The sequence below is a fragment of the Rhinolophus ferrumequinum genome, chromosome 4 (assembly GCF_004115265.2).
Source record: "Rhinolophus ferrumequinum isolate MPI-CBG mRhiFer1 chromosome 4, mRhiFer1_v1.p, whole genome shotgun sequence".
Taxonomy (NCBI): domain Eukaryota; kingdom Metazoa; phylum Chordata; class Mammalia; order Chiroptera; family Rhinolophidae; genus Rhinolophus; species Rhinolophus ferrumequinum.
This window is the reverse complement of record NC_046287.1, coordinates 64,985,232-65,004,627: the sequence shown is the minus strand read 5'-3', so window position 1 is coordinate 65,004,627 and position 19,396 is coordinate 64,985,232. Positions and strand designations below refer to the sequence as shown.

The 19,396-nt window shown below is 37.0% G+C and overlaps 1 protein-coding gene and 1 pseudogene across 3 annotated transcripts in view; one reads left to right on the top strand and one right to left on the bottom strand.

The window, feature by feature from the left end:
* Window positions 1–19,396, bottom strand: part of FUT10 (fucosyltransferase 10) — a 74,889-nt gene that overhangs the window by 35,840 nt on the left and 19,653 nt on the right. The window lies entirely within an intron of this gene.
* On the top strand, window positions 18,121–18,685 carry LOC117021810 (dynactin subunit 6-like; annotated as a pseudogene).

The window sequence follows — 19,396 nt, the reverse complement described above, 5'->3', positions numbered from 1 at the left end:
GAAATTTACTAATTCATAAAACTAATCAATAATCTTAAGCCTATGACTTTATTCATTCTCTCTAGGTAAAAATGTCTTTCAGAGTTCTCAGATTCTATCTCCCTCTCTACCTCTTCTCCATGACCATGTCTGCCAGGAAAACATGTCCTGGAATCTGCGTGGTGTCCTCTGATGTCTCTGACCTAGAGTGGACATCCTGCTGCTTTTTCAGCTGAAATCGGTGCCGCTGTACCTTGTAATCTGGTCACGAGGTGCCCTGTGGGCCTGGGGATGCTCCACAGATGACTCAGCACCCCTCACTGCTCACTGGGAATACACCTCTCTGAAAATGACCACATCACTCACGGTATAATTGGGACACTTTTAATAGTGACAGAGGGTATTAACTGGACAGGCTGCTGGGACTCAGGTGCAAACAGGGCTGTCCTGGAAAAACTGGAGTGTACAGTCATCCTATACCTAAGCCGTGGCCACATACTCTACCAGACCTTGGCCAGGCTTTCCTGGTGGACACTTTGCACCTTCACGTTAAGCAGACACATCCAACATGAGAACGCAGAAGCTTGGGGAGCAGACCAGAAGCCCCCTGCCTGGCCATGCCAGTCTGACCAATTAATTTTGCTGGACCCCACACTTCAGCTCAAGTCCTGCTTGTCTTTGTGGTTGCCCCCAGTTATCAAGATATTTCTCATGTCTCCTCTTCAAACTTTGACCCCCAGGCAGGATTTGCGATTGGCAAGGGAAAATACAAAACACTGGTCTTTACCTGCCTCCTATTCTCTCTCTTGGTTCTTTTCCCACCAACACCTAGGACAAAAGAGCAAGAGGCTTTGCCCCCTTCCTTCTGCCATGCATCAGCAAGACTTGTGATCAAGGTGTCACAGCTGGAAGGAGTATCTTCTCAACAGAAGAAATGTGAGCTGAGTATTCCTCTTAATACCTATTATGTTAAAGCAAGAGCTGAAGAAATTTAGAAAATCCCCTCAAGAGAACAGTCTAACTTGTGAAGGCTGTTATTATCTTACGTTATAAATGTCAAAGTTGAATATGAATGTCAAACTTTTCTTCTGTAACAGTCCTATTCTCCCCCAAAAGAGATGATGCCCTGTACCAGCAAGGGAGACAATAACCTACTCAAAAGGAAAGAAAACCTTTTTATCTCTATTAGTTTAGTTTTTAAATCTATTATAATCCTATTACCGTTGTTCTTTAATTTCATATTAGCTCATCTGACTATAACATGACAACAATCCTAACATGTATAAACCTATCACAAGACTGTCAAACTACATGAGGCAAAAAAAATGATAGACTGCAAGGAGAAACAGATGAATCCACAATTATAGTTGGAGACTTCAACAGCCCTCTCTCGAAAGTGGATAGATCCATCAAGCAGAAAATCAGTAAAGACACAGTTGCACTCAACACCATCAATCAACTGGATATAACTGACATTTATACACTATTTGATCCAACAACAATAGAATAGACATCCTTCTCAAGCTCACATGAGACATTCATCAAGATAGACCACATTCTGGCCATGAAACACATCTTAACATATTTAAAAGAACACAAATCATACAAAGTTTGCTCTTAGATCACAATGGAATTGAACTAGAAAATCAAGTTCTACAATGGAATTGAACTAGATAATCAACAGAAAGGTAACTGAAAAGTCCCAAAATATGTGAAGATTAAACATCACACTTTTAAATAACACAAGCCAAAGAAGAAAGCTCAAAAGCAATTTTAAAATATTGTGAACTAAATGAAATTGAAATATATCTTATCGAAATATGTGGAATACAGAGAAAACCATGCTTAGAGATATAACATTTATAACATTGAATGTATATATTAGAAAAGAAGAAAGATCTAAAATCAATAACCCAAGTCTCCACCTTAGGAAATTAGCAAAAGCAAATTAAATCCAAACTAAGGAGAAGAAATAAAATAATAAAGATCAGAACAGAAATCAGTGAAATTGAAAACAGGAAATCAATGATAAAAATCAATGAAACCAAAAGCTGGTTCTGAGAAAAGGTCAATAAAATCTATAAGCCTCTAGCCAGGCTAAGAAAAAAAGAACAGGATACAAATTACTAACAGAAATGAAAGAGGGGACATCACTATAGATCTCATGGACATCAAAACGATAATAAAGGAATACTATCAACATAAAAATATTATGTTGTCATTATTTATTGACCATCTACCATGCTCCTGGCAATATGTTGTATATTTTACATGAATTCTCTTTAAACATCACAAAAACTTTAAATAAAATGGAATTATTATCCTCACATTACAAATGATAAAACAAGCTTAAAGAGACTCAGTAATGGATGTCACAGATCCAACAAGTGGTGGAGACGAATTCAACTCCGCTTTTCCTGACTCTCAGACTTCAGGTCTTTCCATTATACCATAGAGTTTCTCAAATATTTTGGGGTATATAGTTTTGTTGTGGCAAGGTTCAACTGACCCTCTCTCTGCTAAAAAATGCCACCATTATCTCTGTAAAGTATATATGGAAATGTATAAAATTACACCTGCCTTTTGTTCATCAAAAGAAAAGTTCTGTCAGTCGGAGTATTAAAGAATAGTTTGGCTAATATAAAACAACTTTCAGCTTCTTTCTTCAAAGGATTAATATGATATAAAATAGAGCATGATGGGCTGTTACAAAGTAGGTATATTCTTTGTATAATTCGTGACAGAAAATGCATGAAGCAACTGAGGAGGAGGAGGAAACAATGACAAACATGCTGACCAGTAAGTAAGGCAGAGGAGGTATGAATATAGGCAAGAAGAAGAAGAAACACTTGATCTTAATTAAAAAGAAAAGAAATAATCCAGTTAATATTTAAGCCTAGCAAATCTTTCCCATGTGCCAAACTTACCACCCCCTACACCACCAATACTGTTACCAACCACCATTTCATATACTGACTGCAACTGAGAAAATCAACTACTTGTATGAGCATATTGGTGTCCTGGTACCAAATGTCAATATTACCCTTGAAGACAAAGCATTGGTTAAGGGGATCAAAGTTATAGGATGAACAAATGCAGAAGTCACTTGGTTGCCAAAAAAAACAAATATGCTCATTTCATCTTTATGCCTTCGATTTCTCTCTATATATTGGTGACCCCGTGTTTGGAAAACTGAATTTAGAGCCTAAAGTAGGCAACTTAGGAAATTAGAGTGTGAGCATTTGCCTTCCCTTAAATCTGTGGGACAACTTAACTAGGAAGCTTACAAATTGCTTAATGTAATATATGAAAACAAAAAGTAGAATTTAGTTGCCTTGAGAATAAAGAGAACATGGGCCACTCTAGCCAATGAGTCTCTGAAAGCAGGGATTTTATAGTCATTGATCATTGGGGAATGTAAAGGGATTGTTTTAAAGGAAGCTAGGAACAGGTGCAGTGCGGCAGACAGCTAAGTCAAATGACCCTGAAGCCCTCTCCAGGCTCAATAGGTTTACACTTTTATGGCAACCTGTGCAATTCCCACTGTCCCCTGGGTCTGTGCACCGCTCGGTTCATACAGTAGAAAAGGATTTCTATCTCTACCCTCCTGCATGCACACTTTTGCTTAGCATCAGCTCAGCAATAAGAATCTTATTCTGAGTGAAGGACGTCTCTGACTTTCAGACATCGCCGGTTGTTGTATTAGTCCAATAACCACGTGCTCCTGAAAGACTAATTTGGACCCATGTGGTTAAAAGAACACTTTGATTCCTTTGAACGAATCATCAAAATTACAAACAGTTTTCCCGTTTTAACATAAAACATTCTTCGAAACTTTGCCACAAGGCAGATGTCTTAAAGAGGATTTTATTTTCCCAAAGGCATAATGCGATAACTAGAGATTCTATTATCAAAGACTAAGCATCTGATAACTCACAGGCATACATGAGCAACATCAGGACCTAAAACCAAAGACACACCTACAAATTCCCATGATGGAACTTCAAGAGTTTACATTAAGTCATAAAACATTAATGGTGGAAGCCGCCTAAGGGATCATCTGGAAGCTGCCCCACTACTCACCACCACAGACGGTCACATCGTTATTTCCTGGGAAGCTTCATAAACAGCACAGATTCCTAGACCTCATTTCCAGAGATGTTCATTAGGAATGGGGTGAGAAACAAAATGCTGTATTTTTCTTTTAATTTTTCCAGATGATTCAGGTGCACATTTGGAATGGAGAAATGCTATGCTAGACTCGTTACATGAATTGCTCGAGGTTCCCTAACTAGTGTCAGAGCTGGACCTCAAACCTGGATCTTTTGATTTCCAGATCAGTGTTCTTCCCACCTCACAGGGCCTGAGACACAGAAACCTTACATATGATGCTAATACAAGAGCCTCCATATACTAAAAACTATAGCACTGGGATACGTGAAAAAGTGTAACCTATTATAAAGTTGCTCAAATAACAGTATTTAGCCATCCATCATAAACATAAACTTGAATATTTAACTAATTCCACTTATATACTTTTTTAAAGTATAAAAGGATTTTTAGGACTATCAGTAAAATAACCAAGGTCTCTGAATAAGCCCTGCTGAGGAAATTTGCACCACTACTTAAATTCTGATAAATTTCTTTGCTTGGCATCAGGTCCACATTACGCACTTCACTTTTAGGAGCTTCTTGAATCTGAGCCTCTCATTCATTTCCTTTTCTTTGCTCTTCCTTTTATTTTTTTTCTCTCCATCCCTAATCAAGTCACCCCTGCCACCATCACCATCCCTACACTATCGAGCAAAGCTCTGGAGGAGAAAGGAAGCCGTGGAGGGCAGCGTGTGGCTGAGTGATGACAGAAAGACCAGCTAAGAAGACCACTTCTGAGTCTCCTTGGTGATCCTACTAATTATGGCCCAGTGTTTCATTCAGCAACATAGGTCTTTACAAAACAAACCAAAATAAACAAACAGAAAAGCTGTTTTTCTACCTCTTCTTGCCTTCCCAGCGTCACTTGTGCCTACCTGTAGAAGCTGTAGGGAGCCCTGGAGAAGTGCACCAGGTCTCCTTGGGGCACCTCTGCATAATCCCTTCCCCATGGCTTTGTGATCAGCATTAACCGGTGTCTCCAGAAGATCACCTGGTATCGGCACATTCCCACAGGCCGAGAGAGGCGGTAGGAGGTTCTGAGCATCCTTAGAGCAAGGCTCACTCATGTCCATCTCCTCCTTCCATAGAGCTAGGCCACCAGGGTTAGGCCACCAGGGCACAGCTGGCCCTAGCTCCCCGCGGGCCTTGCCTCCTCCCTGGGGCTGCTCCGTCACTGCTCAAGTGCCAGATGCCACGAGGCTGGCTCCGTATACTCACTAAGGCGCTAGTCTACTACCTAGTGCTCCAGATGCTGTCACTGGATCTAGTTTCCCAACAGCTGCCTAAGGGACCAAATAACAGGACCCACAGTTCGCCAGGAGCAAACTCTGACCAATGAAAGACAGGAAGGCAACAAGCTGGAAGTGGTAAATAAATTTTTCCTCCTTCCTCCTAGTTCTGAGACAGAAGTTTCCACGTGGCCTCTCCAGAGATTTCTCACAGCTAAGTACCATCTTGAATTTCCTTTCTTCCTTCCTGGCTTCACTTCCCTTTTCCCCTCACTCTTGCTTCCCCGGGATTGTGTCCCTAATAACACTCTAGCTCTAGGAAACCCCGGTGGAGACAAAAAGTGAATTGAATTATCAGTGACTATTACACCATAAAGAGATTCAATTAAAAAACAAACAAACAAACAAACAGGACTGCCTGCTTTCAAAAGACTCTTGAGAGAGATGGAATGACCCATATAAATGACACTGGATGTTTTCCTCTTAGATTTCCTGATTAAGTGCCAATGGCTTCATCAGTAAAGAAATGAGGCTGAGGAATTTATATTTATATTTTTAGCTGTTAACATTTTTGGCAGTGAATTGACTGCCATATGACTATCAGTGGCACACTTAGATTTTAATCACTCCTCCTCACGTGTGATTGAAATATAGAGTTACCAATGAGATATCAAATTGAGATCTCTGAATCAGGAAAGTAAAATATGCAGATGTCAATAACCTGGAGAATTAAATATTTATATGCCGGTGGAAGCAAAATATTTAGGGATCAATCATTTACTGACATATTTACTTCACCAGTCAGGAAGGAAATGAATAGCTGCATTCACGTTTTTTATGCACTGCAGTTGTGGTAAGCTGATGACATGAAGCTGAACAAAGTGTTTGAAAGGCCAAGGAGTTAAGTGAATACACAGTTAATTTTCCTCTTTGGCACCTGCATCTATGAAAAGAGATAGCACTAAAACATCAAGATAACAATGCTATCTTCAAATCACACTTTGAATCTACCCATTTCTTCCTTTCTTCATTGCCTCCCACCCTAACCCAGGGTACATCATTGCCACTTATTTTACAAAAACTGTGCCTTGCTTCCACTTTCACACTCCAATTCATTCTCCATGGAAAAGCCAGAGGGATTGTTTTAAAATACAAATCAGATGATAGCATCCCTGCTTAAAACCTTCTGATGTTTTCCCATTGCACTTAGAATGTATACAAACCTCTTACCCAGTATTATGGAGCCCTTTATCAGCTGGCCCCTGATACTATCTTATCTCATATTATCTTTCTTCACACCCAAGGTGTTCCCGCCACAGTGACCTTCTTTCTGATCCTTCTATACATCAAACTGCTTCCCACTCTTATTTGCATCAGCTGTTCCCTGTACCTGGAATTAATTCTCTCTGTCTTCACAGGACTGTCTCCTCCCATCTTTCAAGTCTCAACCTCAACTTTTATGTCCTCAGAGAGGCCTCTGGCCACTCTGTCTAAAACCGAAATGCGTATTACTATCTGGTAGCATCCTATTGACATACTTCAGAAGTTCCATTAGAGGGCAGAGCCTATTGTGTTTACCACTAAAGCCCCAGCACCTAGCACACAGCTACACATATAATAAATGTTTCTTAGATGCCAGTTGTATAAATGAATGAAGAACAGACCCTGACATCAGTAAGGGACACATCCTAAGACATTCTAAGATTCTCCCAAATCACAAATATTGTAGCGTATAATTTTCTAAAAAAAAAAAAAAAAAAACAATTGAGCTATGTGGACTATTTCACACAGATCCAAACCATAATTCTACTATTTAACCAATATTCTACTATTTAATCTATTTAAATAGCTATCTTCTGCCTAATAACCATTGTTTTCTTTAAAAAAAACTTCACTTTGTCTTCATTTCCATTATCAGCACTAGTAGTTTACTTCCTTCAGAGAGGATATCTTTTCCCTAATAAACAAAATTTTTAATATTTCGAGAGATTTCCAGCATATGCAAGAACTCTGTAACACAAAGCCAGTTGACAGAGGGACGCTGGCTGTTCTTTTCCAGCAGGCACGTGACTCTCCCTTGAAGCCCCCTCTCTCAAAGGCCAGGAGACTCCAATCTGGGCTCCAGAGCTATCTAGATAGGGTGAATATAAAATCTGTAAAAACAAAAGCTCTACTGTACTTACTTTTCAGATTAAGTTGTTTTTTATGTATTTATTTATTTATTTTTAATTTTTAAGAGTAAAGAGAAATACATCAATTAAATCTGCATGGTTATATTTTGCGTGTCTTTGAGAGATGCAGTTGTCTGTTCTAAAGAATAGAGCTGCCAGCTTGTCTCAGAGAATTTCTGGGTGTCAGAGAATCTGCCTAGAACTGGATCGGCGCCAGCATATCCACTGGCCCAAATTGCTGAAACTAAAGTAATGAAATCTGTCCACTGTCTACTGATGCCAGTCAGAAGAAAAGTGCCTGACTTTCGAAACTAGTCACTTCTGTGCTTCCTTTCAGATTTTTAAGGTTAACCCAAGAAATGCTTTCAGATTTTCAGCCTCGTTTGCTCTGTCTTTAATCTTTATATTATCACATGCTATTGAAGAACAAAGAGGGTTAAAAAGAATGGGACAGGCTGAATCAGAACTCAGGCTCAGAGAATTCCTAGCCCAGTCTGAATAACCCTTAAAACTAACCATTATGTAGAAAACAAAGAAAGAAAAAGACAAAAAAATGATAAAAAAAATGAAAAAAGAAAAGAAAAAACAAAGAAAAAAGACACACACACACACACACACACAAAAAAAAAAAAACATTAAAAAGGAAAGAAATAGTAAAGATCAGAGTGGACATAAATGAAATAGAGTCTAAAAACACAATACAAAAGATCAATAAAACTGAGGACTGGTTCTTTGAAAAGATAAACAAAATTGATAAGCTTTTAATCAGATTCATCAAGAAAAAAAGAGAGAGGATCCAAATAAACAAAATCAGAAATGAAAGAGGAAAAGTGAAAATGGACACTACAGAAATACAAAAAATTATAAGAAAATACTATGAGCAATTATATGCCAACAAATTGGACAATCTGGAAGAAATGGAAAAATCCCTAGATAAATACAATCTTCCAAGGCTGAATCAAGAAGAAACGGAAAATCTGAACAGACCAATTACTACTAATAAAATCGAATCAGGACTCAATATGCTCTCAAGAACAACAACAAAAAGTCCTGGACCAGATGGCTTCACAGGTGAATTTTACCAAATATTCAAAGAAGAATTAATACCTATTCTTTTCAAAGTATTCCAAAAAATTCAAGAGGAGGGAAGGCTCCCAAGCTCATTTTACAAGGCCACCATTACCCTGATTCCAAAACTAGACAACGACATTACAAAAAAAGAAAATTATACGCCAATACTCCTGATGAACACAGATGCAAAAATCCTCAACAAAACATCAGCAAACTGAATTCAGCAATACATTAAAAAGATCATACACCGTAATCAAGTGGCTTTATTCCTGGGATGCAAAGTCGGTTCAATATTCACAAGTCAATTAACATGATACACAACATAAACAACATGAAAGATAAAAATCATATGGTCATATCAATAGATGCAGAAAAACTGTATGACAAAATCCAGCATCAATTTATGATAAAAACTCTCAGCAAAATGGAAATAGAAGGAACATACCTCAACATAATAAAGGCCGTATATGACAAACCCATAGCTAACATACTCAATGGTGAAAAGCTAAAAGCATTCCCTTTAAGACCAGGAACAAGACAAGGATGTTCACTTTCACCACTTTTATTCAAGATAGTATTGGAAGTCCTAGCCACAGCATTACACAAGAAAAATAAATAAAAGGCATCCAAAAGGGAAAGGAAGAAGTAAAACTGTCATTATGTGCAGATGACATGATAAGATATATAGAAAATCTCAAAGATTCCACCAAAAAACTATTAGAACTGATAAACGAATTTAGTCAAGTAACAGGATACAAAATTAATATTCAGGAATTGGCTGCCTTTTTATACCCCAATAAGGAACCATCACAAAGCAAACTTTAAAAAACCATCCTACTTATAATTGCATCAAAAAAAAATACCAGGAATAAATTTAACCAAGGAGGTAAAACACCTGTACTCACAATATTATAAGACATTAAAGAAAGAAACTCAAGAAGAGATAAACAAATGGTAGCATATACCATGCTCATAGATAGGAAGAATATGTATAGTTAAAATGTCCATACTACTGAAAGCAATCTATAGGTTCAGTGTAATCCCTATCAAAATACCAATGACATTTTTCACAGAACTGGAACAAATAATCCTAAAATTTATATGTAACCATAAAAGACTCCAAATAGCCATGGCAATCTCAAGAACAAAGTTGGAGGTATCATGCTACCTGATATCAAACTGTGCAACAAGGCTATAGTAATCAAAACAGCATGATATTGGCATAAAAACAAACACAGAGATCAATGGCACAGAATAGAGAGCTCAGAAATAAAACGACATCTATGTGGTCATTTAAACTATGAAAAAAGAAACAAGAATATACAATGAGATAAAGATAGTCTATTCGATAAATGGTGTTGGGAAAACTGGACAGATACATGCAAAAAAAAATGAAACTGGACCACCTTCTTACTCCATATACAAGAATAAACTCAAAATGGATTAAAGACTTAAATTTAAGACCCGAAACCATAAAACTCCTAGGAAAAAACATAGGCAGTAAACTCTCCGACATCACCTTTAGTAACATATATGAGGTCAGACAATTAAGTTTGCGAACTCATCCTAGAAAAAGTGCTACATACCTCATTGCTGAGTATCACTATGATCACCTTCGAAGTACTCCCCTTGGGAAGCTATGCACCGATGCCAGCGCCTAGTCCACCCTCCAAAGCAATTTTGGAACTCTTTCTTTGGAATGGCCATCAGAGCTGTCATCATATTACCCTTGATATCCTGAATGTCATCAAAATGTCTTCCTTTCAATATTTCCTTTATCTTCAGGTAAAGAAAGAAGTCACTGGGGGACAGACCAGGTGAGTAGGGAGGATGTTCCAATACACTTATTTGTTTACTAAAGCTAAAAACTCCCTCACCATCAGTGCTGTGTCAGCTGGTGCATTGTCATGATGCAAGAGTTATGAATTGTTGGCGAAAAGCTCAGGTTGTATTCATCTAACTTTTTCACACAACCCTTTTCAGCATTTCCAAATAGTAAACTTGGTTAACTGTTTGTCCAGTTGGTACAAATTCATAATGAATAATCCCTCTGATATCAAAAAAAGGTTAGCAACGTTGTTGCAACAAGTTCACAAACTTAATTGTCAGACCTCCTATATATTATTTGATATATCTCCTTGGGTAAAGGAAACAAAAGAAAAAATAAACACATAGGATTACATCAAACTAAAAAGGTTTGTTTGTTTGTTTTTAACTTTTATTTATTTTAAGTGTGTTTTTCCAGGACCCATCAGCTCCAAGTCAAGTAGTTGTTTCAATATAGTTGTGGAAGGCACAGCTCACAGAGGCCCATGTGGGGATTGAACCGGCAACTTTGTTGTTAAGAGCACCAGGCTCTAACCAACTGAGCTAACCAGCCACCCCCTAAAAAGATTTTGCACAGCCAAGAAAACCATCAAGAAAACGAAAAGACAAGCTACTGAATGGGAGAAGATATTCACCAATGATACAAGGATAGGGGTTAATATCTGAAATTTATTTAAAAAAACCTCATACAACTCAACACCAAAAAAACAAATAATCCGATTTTTTAAAAAAGGGCGGAGGACCTGAACAGATATTTCTCCAAAGAGGACATACAGATGGCCAAAAGACATACAAAAAGAAGCTCGACATCACTAATCATCAGAGAAATGCAAATTAAAATCACAATGAGGTATCACCTCACACCTGTCAGAATGATTATCATCAATAAATAAATTTTTTGAAAAGTGTTGACAAGGATGTGGAGAAAAGAAAACCCTCATGCACTACTAGTGGGACTGCAAATCGGAGCAGCCACGATGGAAGGCAGTTTGGAGGTTCCTCAAAAAATTAAAAATAGACCTTACGACCCAGCAATTCCACTTCTGGGTATTTATCCAAAGAAATCCAAAACACTAATTGAGAAAGATATATGCACCCCTATGTTCACTGCAGTGCTATTTACAATAGCTAAGATATGGAAGCAACTGTAATGCCCATCAATAGACGACTGGATAAAGAAGTGGTACATATACAATGGAATATTAGTCTGCCATAAAAAAGAATGGATATCTTACCATTTGCAACAACATGGATTGACCTAGAGGGTATGAAGCTAAGTGAAATAAGTCAGACTGAGAAAGACAAATACCATATGATCTTACTTATAGGTAAGTAAGAATCTAAAGGAATTCTAAAGAATCTAAAGAACAAAATGAAAGAACAAACAAAACAGAAACAGACTCATAGATACAGAGAACAAACTTATGGTACTAGATGGGAGGGAAATTGGGGGGCTGGGTGAAAAAAGTAAAGGGATTAAGAAGTACAAATTGGTAGTCACAAAATAGTCACGGGGATTTAAAGTACAGTATGGGGAATATAGTCAATAAGTCAATATAGTCAACATTGTAAAAACTATGTATAGTGCCAGATGGGTGCTGGACTTATCAGGGGGATCACTTCATAAATTATATAAATGTCTAACCACTATGCTGTATACCTGAAACTAATATAAAATAATATTGAATGTCAACTATAATTGAAAGAAAAATATTCACAGGGAAATAAAGTACAGCATAGGGAATATAGTCAATAATATTGTAATAACTATGTACAGTATCAGATGGGTAATAGACTTATTGGGGTGATCACTTTCTGAGGTATATAAATGTCTAATCATTATGCTGTTTTGTACAGCAGAAACTAATATTATATGTCAACAGTAATTGAAAAATAATTTTTTAAAAATTAAAAAAAAAGAAAGGGAGAAAACCAAAAGAATAAAACTAAACATTATGAGGCTTACTAAAGCCTTTGTCTTTCTACCAAACTAAATCTACCAAACTTCAGTTGATTTATTTTTTTAGCAGTAAAGATTTAAAATCAAGTAATAAGAAGATGAAATTTTCTCATGGAAGGAAAAGAGTACCTTAGCTAAAAGAAATATTAATGTGTCTTTCCATAATTAACACTTTTCCCAAAAGGGATTTTGATAAAGCAAAAAAGTCTAGAAATTGGATAACTTATTCATAACTGTTCTTACTGTCTTTGTAATAAACTATTTCCTACAACAGAATGTCTTTCTTAATTAAATTTTTATTTATATCAAATTAATACTGCATATAGCTTGAAAAGTGAAATAGTTTTAATAGACTAATAACAGAAGATAGCAGTGTCCTGCTCTACCTCCACTCTCTATTTCCATGTGCCAGAAGTTATTACTCCAATTATTTCAAGTGTTTCTTCTGTATGTACACTTCAAATATATCTAAATAACACGCTTAACTTGCTATTTCTTGGTTTTTCAGTTTTAGATAATACCTATTGTCTTGCTGCTATGGAAGATGGATTTAACTCTCCTCTATCAACCTTTCCCACACACATTTGTCTTCCCTCCTCATCCATATTTGATTAAGTGTATACTCAGTACTTTCATTATTACAAGTATAAATATTATTTAGTGCTATACCAAACCAGTGTGTCACGGTTATATTTTCTTTCTTAAAATTTATTTTGTTTTGTTTTGTTTTGTTTTCAAATCTCTGTGTGTTTATCTCATTCCACACATGTTAGCTCATCACATAGTCCATGAATGAATGAATGAATGAATGATGGATGGAAGGATTGAATAAATGAACAAATGAAATGTCTAAAAGGGAATGAGTAAACAAAAGAGTAAATGCTTGGATGAAACATGGAAGATGGAGAGATGAATGGTAACAGGATTCACTGTTTACCTAGAATTTCCAAAGAAGGAAGATGCTGGATCTAGCATGCATGCCTATAGCGTCTGGTGTAGACAGTATGGTAGAATACTAACAAACAGACCACGAGCTGTAGAATCAGATATTCAGGTTTGGGTACATGCTCAGGCATTTACCACCTATGTGAGTTGGGGCAAAATAATTTACATTCTCTGGGCCTGTTTCCTTACCTCTAAAATGATAATAATGCCTATGGGTAAATGATTATAATACCTAGCGGTAATACACAGCGCTATGATGAATTTAAATAAGAGAATACATGGAGAGGGTCTCTTTAGCGCCTGACACAGAGTAGGTACCGATAATGACAACGCTTATAACTACACTCTGTGGAAACTAATCAGGCTATCTCCTCTATCCCTCAAGACAAACAAAATGTTTACTTTAGTTCTAATCTCACTAAGCAACTTTATGTTTCTCATTCCATTTTTCTGGCTAACTGGGTCTTTGGGAGGAGGTACCCTGAATAATGAACAGCAGCACTCTTGTTACTGTGAAGATACACTGCTATATCGGCCTTTTGGTATAAGCATGGATCTCCTATTTTTTAGATCGGCACCATTCATTTAGTAGTCTAACTAATAATTCCCAGTGGACTGAAAAATTTGAGTGGACATTGAGAGATGAGGATTCCACCAGAGGACTGACTCTTGAGAGGCCTTGTCTGAACAGTTGGGCTCCCACTCCTACATGATTACACTAAGACACTGAGAAATCCTAACGTGATTACACTAAGACACTAAAATCCTAACGTGTCCTCTGAAATGAAGGAAGTATCTACTGTTTGCTAACATTTGTTCTAAATGTATTTTATATCAAGTCTCTGAGAACTGGTAATCCACAGATGGTGTGTATCTTTATTACTCAGTAGATTTTTCTAAAACCAGAACTTGTTCTGGCCTTGCACAGGCCACAGAGTTTCCTGCAACGCTGATTTCTGTTGCTTTGCTCAATACTTCTGTGCACGCATCTCTCCACACTCTCCTCTTACATCCACACTTCTTTTTCTCAAAACCTTCCTTGTTAACTTATGTCCTTCAAGAAGTCTTCTAGAATGATACTATCCATTTCTGATTATTCCTTTAAGTCTTCTCTAAGGATGGAAATGTAATTTGGTCTATATTATCTCACACTTTGCCATTATGAGAAAGTTATGATTCCCATCACCCACATAAGTGGGTGCCTTTAACTCTGTGCCTTAGTTTCCTCTTCATCAAAATAGATAAAATTCCTACCTATGAAGTTGTTTTGAAAAAGAAAATGAGATCATCCCATTCAAGAAAATGCTTGGGTAGGGGGAGCAAGGAGCCTGCTCCTAGGGTGGAGGTACCAGGACTCCCACCAATCACGTGGGACCCAGTCGTTAACAATCCTAACAGCGGGACTGCAGTGAGTTCTCTCTTGAGGAAGACCAGCCCGACGTTCTTTCTCTTCATAACCTCCAGACTTCATCAAACTGTGCTAACATTCATATTCCTGAGGAAGTAAAATATTTCAGTAGCTTATTTTTTTCTTTTTCTCCTTGAGCCTATATTTACTAAAACTTTTACTTGGAAGCTCACCTAACACATAGCAGTTCCCACCCTAACCACAATTCTCATCAAGGTCTCCTTCATGAAAGACCATTTCAAGAGGACTGTTTAAAAACACAGAGTTGTGTTTTGAAATCATTACAGCGATAGTTTCTAAGATTAACTTCTGTAACTCTATGGACTTTTGGTTTAAAAGATAATTTATTCACTTGTGACGGCTTAATTTTTGAGAGAACTGTTTATGTAGCTAAAGCCTTGCATTTCACAATTGACTAAAACCAGCACAGCATTTGTTGTATTTCACTAGTGAAAGTCTTTAACTATTAACTCCAGATGTGTTTATATTAAGTAAATGAATCATCTCTAGGAAGAAGACAAAGAAAGGTCACAAAGTAAACAAACTGTAAAATATTCTGATTTATAAAAGCTGTGAGGTCAAATAATCCTTCGAGTTTTCATTTCCCTTAATTAGGTCAGCTTTTGACGCCTGAAACATTTTCCCTGGCTTTTCTTTTTTCAATCCTGCTGCACCAGAGTCCCATTTGTAGTTTCAAGTGACCTAGTTAATTAGAATTTGGAACCCTCAGAAAGAAATGTGTTGTCTTCACTCTATTTTGCTCAACAGACCTTATTAATGAACTGAATTTCTAATTCAGTCAGCTAAAAACCATACACCTTAAGCAATTCCAAAATCCAAATATCCAGGTATAATTATACTCATAAGTGTACATTCAAATAGGGTATAAGTGAGAGAGTGCTGGATCAGGTATCAGGCCACCCTGGTTCTCAGTCCAACTATGCTGCGAACTCCTATGCAATCCTGGCACATCCCTAACCTTACTGAGCTTCGGTCTTCTCATCTTTACAAAGAGGAGTTCAGACTCTCTCTCAGGTCCTTTATGTCTCTAAGTGTCAATGAGTATTTCCTGAGTAGCTACACATACTCATTTTTTCCTAATTTTCCTTTGAATAAAAATTAATTGTAGCCTTAATTAGTATTTTTTTCTAAGCAAATTCAATGTATTTTTCAGGTTATCATATCCAGGAAAAGTCCAAGCAAGTCATAACATTGCTGATGGATGAACACTTGCTGCATAAAAGGAGAGAAGTAGTGTGTCAGACTAGATGGTGTACCTCCTACTCTATGACATTTCCTGAAAGGTTGCGTGGTACAGGTAATTCACCAACAGCCTGTGCTTCTGCCCCCACACCAGAAGTTCCTACTTCGGAGAACAAGCATAGCTTCTTAAGGTTGCAAGGCTATGTAAAAAAAGTGCATATAATGAACATTGGCCTAAAATGCAATAGATATTTAAGGACAACTAAAAAATATAAAACACAGCTTTTAGTATTAATGTGTTAATATTGTATTAGTTCTACTATTACTGTGTACAAGGCACTATGCAGATATAGGGAGTGAGGAGGTACTAAGATGATGGATGTTGCCCTATCTTCAAGAACTTTATACTCTACTAGGGGAGAGAAGATCAAATAGGACAACACCAAATGCCATAGTTACCTTATTTACCTATAACTGGCATTGTGCCTGGCATATAGTAGATATTCAATTAAATGACACAAAAGAAATATAAAGTGCCCTGTGAACATTTACAGGAGAGAGGCTGCATCTAATGGGGAGAATCAGGCTGGATCATATGTGTTACATTTAAGTTGTTTTTTAAAATACCTTTCCACTTTTAGCGGCTCCTTGATACCATCGCCTAATTTGATGCAAAATCTTAAGCCAACATTCAAGGTTTTTGAATGATATCTCTCTCTTACACAAAACTATGTCATGGCCTTGCTGTACCTCAGATATTACCCATAATTTTCTACCTTCATGCCCCCATTCATGCCGTTCTTCATACTGAACTGTTCTTCAATCCCAACATAATGCAATTCCATTATCCCTCAAGACCCACTTCAAATTTCTCCTCTTTTATGAACGAATGTCTTATGAAGCCTTTCCTGATCCCTCCAATCATATGTGCTCTCTCCTTTCCTTGAAATCCCACAAGATTTATTAACATTTCTCTTATAGTATATATAACATTTAGCCTGCATTATAGCTGGGTAGTATCTTTGTGTCCAGATCACAATCTAACATAAGACACTATATCATTCATCCACACTGCCAAACAAATGGTAGGTATTCAGTAGATTATTTTGACAGGATCAATATGAAAAGGACACTCTAGGACACAGAAACAAAATAAACCATGGTGCTAAGTTAGGAGCATTTGTGGCTTATGCCTAAAATGGTGACTATTCTAGTTTGATTTTTAAACATAGGCTTTAGTTGACAGAATCACAGGAGTTAAATTTAGGAGGTAGGTTGAGTCAGATTACACAGAGCCTTGACTGCCAGGATAATAAAAATGGCGTATATTCAGTTCTCAGTAAGAATCATCGGTAATTAAGGAGCTGGGGAGTAACAAAATCTGAAGTAGGAAAATCAAACCAGAAACATTCTAGTTGACGCATCAGTCCTCTGGGAATTTGGTTGGAGGCAAGTCCACCACTGAGAGAAAAACTGAGTCTTACTGTACTAATAAAATTACATGTGTGAACATGTAGAACTGTGAGTCCTGGAAAAGTCACTAAACTAAATACTGCTTTATAGACTTCCTGACAACCAAATATTTAAGTGCCCACCTTAATAAAAGGAAATAGACCTACACCAAAGTAATCATTACTGAATTTGCAAACTGGTGAAAAAGAGAAGTTTCTGTATTTTTCCAGAGAAGGAGAGGGGAACATAAAAAGCACACTACACACAAAGGATGGGGAATCAAAATAGCTTTGGATTCCCCATAAGTAATACTGGAAGCTAAAAGACAGTGGGAAAATATCTTTAAAATTCAGTAAGAAAAGAATTTCCAACCTGGAATTCTATGCTGAGCTAAACGATCAATGAAGGTAAAGGTAAAATGAATACATTTTCACAAATACAAAGTCTCTAAAAACTTACCTTCCATGAATCTTTCTCAGAACATATAGAAATAAAGACATAAACCAAGAAAGAGGAAGACTGGGCATTGAAGAAACAGAAAATGCAAGAGAGAGGCACAGGGAAACCCCCGAATGATGGAGAGCCAGGACAGCAGCTGTGCACCACACAAAAAGGATGACTGCTCTCAACTGGAGCAAGTCAGGAATCTCTGGGAGACATTTTTTTAAGAATATCTGATTCTAGGTATCGATCTCAGCTCCCATTGGAGACCTGGGACAACCCATGGCAGAGAAGAGTCAAAAGAGTACGAAGATTGCTCCTGGAGCAGTTGTATGTGTAGAAAGTGAAATCAGAGGTGATGTAACCATAGGACCTAGGACAGTGATCCACCCTAAAGCACGAATTATTGTGGAAGCCGGGCCAATAGTGATCGGTGAAGGTAACCTAATAGAAGAACAGGCGCTTATCATAAATGCCCACCCTAATAATATCACCCCTGATGCTGAAGATCCAGAACCCAAACCTATGATCATTGGCACAAATAATGTGCTTGAAGTTGGGGGTTATTCCCAAGCCATGAAAATAGACTTGGGATTGAATCAAAAGCATACATAGGCAGAAATGTAATATTGACCAGTGGTTGCATCATTGGGCTTGTCACAATCTAAATACGTTTGAAGTCATTCTTGAGAATACAATGATCTATGGTGTAGATTGTCTTCGTTGGGTGCAGACTGAGCGACCACAGCCCCAGACACTACAACTGCATTTCCTGATGGAAATCTTGCCAAACTACCACCACCTAAAGAAGACTATGAAAGGAAACTCCACTCCAGTTAAGAACTAAGAACAATATATGACATCAAGATAAAATTTGGTCTTTGATCACTGTCTTTTGAAAGGGCCCCAGTGTTTATGCCTTCTTAGCATGTTAACTTTATTTTGTAAAATTGAGATAGAGAGGAAAATAATAGATTTGCATTATAACTATCCTCTACAATTTATATAAAAATGTATTATTTTCTTATATTCTTGTTGATTTTCTGATAATTTACAGACGTAGTTTTCTTTTGTTCTGTGAAATACTGGCTATAGATTTTAGTTATACAAAAGACTACCCATGATAAGAAAGGGTATATTGTTATGTATTTATATTCTAGCACATACAAACTAAACAAAAATGTTGATGACAAGAAAAAATAATGTCTGATTCTACTTCAGGGAAAACAACAAACTGTGTGGGAAACGTAATCTTAGTATACTACAAGTAATCTTGGTTCACGGTGATTACGTACTGAAGTAAACACTGAACATTAATCTATCTTAAATAATATGACTTTCTGGAAAGATATGGGATAAGAAATCGAGCAAGTCGGGGGTGCAGAGGTGAGGAAGGACAGTTAAATACTCATTTTCCATAGTAAGATGAGTACATATATATGCGTATATTTAAATATATATATGTATAAATGCATATATATATATATATATACACACACATACACACACACACATATATACACACATATATTCATATATATATACACTTACCTTACGT